Genomic DNA, 3,863 nt, shown 5'->3' with positions numbered 1-3,863 from the left:
TTTTGAGATATAGTAGAATGCAAATATATTGATTTTAATTTAAAAAAACTTCTTTCTACTAAAGTTACAATAACCAGTATAGTCTTTTTTTTAGGGGACAATAACCACATTATAATCAACAATATTCTATATGCAATAAAAATATTAGAAAAATAATCTAAATTTTTTAATAAGATTAATATTAGTGGACTTGTATTTATTTTGGGGCCCCCTAAATTTAGGGGGCCCTAGGCCCTTGCCCCTTTGGCCCTATGCAAGGGCCGGCCCTGTCGGTATATTTTTCCAGCCCTACGTGTGTGTGATTGTAAGAAACTGAAATATTTTCCTTTCTCTCCAAGTTTAACTGTGCAAGATATTTTTCACAATTTGATATTCTATTCCCAAAAACTTTGGCTTTGTTTCAACCACGTCAATCGTTCCAGCTTCATAAATTACCCCAACTTTTCTTATGCTCTTCCACCGCCAGAATCACTTCCTCAAGCAGCAGTATGAAGCAATCAACATAGTAACTCTTTCTATTTCTCAATCAAGATTCCAGCTGGATTATCACAAAAGATTAACACACGAAATCCAAATACCCAACTGTTTCTATTAAAGAAATACCTTGACCAATGCACCAAAAATCAAAACTTTACAAATCTGAGAATTTCTTTTTGCTGCCTTTGGATTTGGGAATGAGTGAGGAAGAGAGGGGACGGTTGTCGGAGGCCCGATGCTGGGCGATGCTGCAGCGGCCGGCGCCGCATGGGTGGTGGCAGCCCGTCGCTGCTCACGGTGAAGGCAGGGGAGGCGGCGCGGTTCGAGGCAGGACGGTGCGAGGCGGCACCCGACGCCGCTGAACTCGGCCGAGGCAGACGAGCGACGGCGGTGGCGTTTCCTCCATGGCCATCTGCCTTCAGACACGGGCACGAGAAAGGGAGAGGCAGATGGGAGAATGGTGAGAGAGGGAGAACGACGAGCGAGGGAAGGGTGGTGGCCGGCGACGATCTCATCGGGAAGAGGGGTAGCGGCGTGACTGGATGAGAGAGGGGGAAGGACGGTGAGTTAGAAAGGAGAGAGTGAAGGGAGGAAAGGAGAGAAAGAGAGGGGTGACGGAGCCGAAGGCGGCGCCCTTCGCCGGGGAAAAAGGAAGAGGCGGCGACGCTAAGCGCCGCGTATGTGTTGAGCGTGTTCTGGAGAGATCGAGAGTGAGTAGAAGAGAGAGAGGTCCGATTGGTTAAAGGGAGAGAGAAAGGGGCTCATTTGGGCTTTGGAATTGGACTTGTTTATTCTATTCTTCTTGGGCTTCATTATTTTGAAGATGGGCTGCATTTCTTTTAATTGGATCTGCAAGTATGTTCACTAGTCTTATTATTTCTCTATAAGTTTATGTTCTTATATTTTGATACAATCTTTAATTATTATTTTGGGCCTATAAATGTTTTAATAAATTTTATTAATTTTCTTTCAAGGTTAAGGATTTATATTTTTAAATTATTAATTATTTTATAAGTTTTAAATTTATTAAGTTATTAATTATGTATTAAAAGTTTATGAATTCACTCAAGGAGTTTATTAAAACGGGCAAAGTGTATCAATAGTTAGCGATTCCATTTACTTAGAAATTAGAATGATACCTCGAGACCTATTAAGAATATAATTTCTTGTAGGCTTTGTGACCAAGTGGGTTAGCGCTGCTTTCCCAAGACAGGTTTATATGTGTATGATCTTCAGGCTTTGCCTATCCAGGTGGGCTATATTTTGGTAAAATGTATCTTGAGTTATATAAGCTCTGATATTTCATGAAAGTTAATTGTTTATCCAATATACATGTTTTTATGTGCGTTCTGTATTGTTTAATGCTCGCATAAGCATCGATCGAGATTCTCATTTGGCCTAACACGTTAGATGAGGATTGTGTACACAAGGTTAGTGGCTCGGTGGGTTGATCACCATCGTGCACTAACCAAGCTAAGCAGGCGTTATAAGGGTGCTCCTGGATACGTTCCAAAGCACAAATGATGATGTGTTCCGTCTGGGTAGCGTCCCGGGTTCACTTAAGCGGCGGTAAGCGATCCGACGGTGGTTAAGTCCCGGGATCATAAGCAGCGAGTAACAATCGAACGTCACATGGCGCGCCACTTAATGAGAAAAATGTTTTGTCATGCTTAGAAGTGGATTTCTATTTTTAAAACCTTCTGAGTTATGATTATGATATTGGATAAACTGCTCTATTTAAGTATTTCATAAAATATTTATAAACTGCATAACCCACTGAGTACACTAGTGCTTAGCCCAAAATATTTTCAAATATTTTCAGGTTGATCAGCTGGTGCAGATGGGGTTGAGCTGAAGTTAGGGATCCGCTTCGTATTTCACTTCCGCTAACGACTAGCTTGCTATCTTGTCTTTCAATCCCCTAAACTCAGAACTTCTATTATATGATAAAATAATATTTTGTTGAGCTTAGACACTTAATTCATATTTCAATTAGTGAAGCCATATTTGATTATGATCAGAGTCACGAAACTAAACTTATGCGCTCCTGGAAAGTTGAATATTGTTAATCGATTATGTCGCTCAATGCCCATTCATTTATTTTATTTTATTTTATCTTTATTTTATTAATCTCTTCGAAACACAGATACCTAATCCTTTTGGGTAAATCTTCATAATTGATCTGCTTATATCACATTATTTTCTTATTTCTTTTGTTTGGGAAGTTGGGTCGTTACATGGTCGGGACGCAATGCGCTTATTTTTGAGGATTTGTGCTTTGATAGACGTGCGGTTTTGGCCTTTGTCAAGGCTTACTTTTTGGAGATTGATGGGGTTTTCCGGAAGTTGGGTAATATTTCTAATTCTTGGGCTGACTATTCGATCACTCGTGCGATTGGGGTGAGGAGCCGTGCTGCTCCTCCCCCCTGTATGGTGGAGGTTCACTGGTGGCCTCCCGTTGGTCAATGGATTAAAGTAAATACAGATGGCTCGGCGGCGGGAGCTCCTGGAGTTATTGCTGCGGGTGGGGTTTTTCGAGATAAGTGGTCTCATGTCCGAGGTTGTTTTCATTTTAAAGGCGGCAACGGCTTTGCTTTCGAGGCGGAATTGTTGGCTGTGATCTATGCTATTCACATTGCTCATACCCGAGGCTGGCGGCATCTGTGGGTTGAGGCTGACTCTGTGTATGTGGTTCACCTTTTGTACTCTCGCTCGAGTGATGTTCCTTGGAGATTTAGGGCGTTTTGGCAGCATACTCTTCGCCTGCTTCGGGATTTTTCTTTGATGGTCTCGCATATTTACCGTGAGGGTAATCAACCGGCAGATATTATGGCCAATGATGATCGGCAGGAAGGCTGTAGGCCTTTTGCGATTGAGGAGATTAGGATTGCGGTTGCAAGGGATATGTCGACGCATAGTCATATCCGTATGGTTATATAAGCAGGTTCGTTGGTTCCCTTAGGCTTTGGTTGGGTTGTTTTCTTTTGTTGTTGGTTTCCTGTTTTCTTTCTCGGTTCTTCTTCTTCCGGTTTTCTTGAGCCGAGCTTCTTAGGGGTGATGGTTAGGCCGGAACTCCTGAAGTTGTCTCTTCCCGCTCCTGAACCGAATGTGAGTCTTTCACGAGTACTCTTTTTCCTTCTAAGGTCTCTTCTTCTTAGAAGGTTTTAATGAGGCTCGGTCTTTTGTTTGCTCTCTTTTTGTAACACCCCGCCTATTTATATTAAGTTTAGAATTTATTTTAAAAGTAGATTAAATGATTTATGCCGGAAGATAAAATGAATTTATTTTAATTCCAACAAATATGATTTACAAAAGCACTTATAAATTTAGTTATTAAATTTATATGTATTGCATATTTATTTAATTTAGCATTCAAGCATTTTTCA

General features: G+C 41.0%; 1 long non-coding RNA gene across 2 annotated transcripts; it reads left to right on the top strand.

Moving 5' to 3' along the window:
- The first annotated feature begins 302 nt into the window (after positions 1-302).
- LOC131007722 (uncharacterized) lies at positions 303-2,491 on the top strand. 2 transcript variants are annotated; one of them, XR_009096223.1, is made up of 3 exons: positions 306-1,332; positions 1,650-1,728; positions 2,300-2,491. It is a non-coding gene; the product is annotated as an uncharacterized LOC131007722 (long non-coding RNA). The 2 variants fall into 2 exon arrangements; XR_009096222.1 differs by having other exon boundaries at positions 303-1,728.
- Positions 2,492-3,863: the final 1,372 nt, after the last annotated feature.

The sequence above is a fragment of the Salvia miltiorrhiza genome, chromosome 2 (genome assembly GCF_028751815.1).
Source record: "Salvia miltiorrhiza cultivar Shanhuang (shh) chromosome 2, IMPLAD_Smil_shh, whole genome shotgun sequence".
NCBI lineage: Eukaryota > Viridiplantae > Streptophyta > Magnoliopsida > Lamiales > Lamiaceae > Salvia > Salvia miltiorrhiza.
The sequence above is the reverse complement of the archived record's forward strand: the minus strand, read 5'-3'. Positions and strand labels throughout refer to the sequence as shown.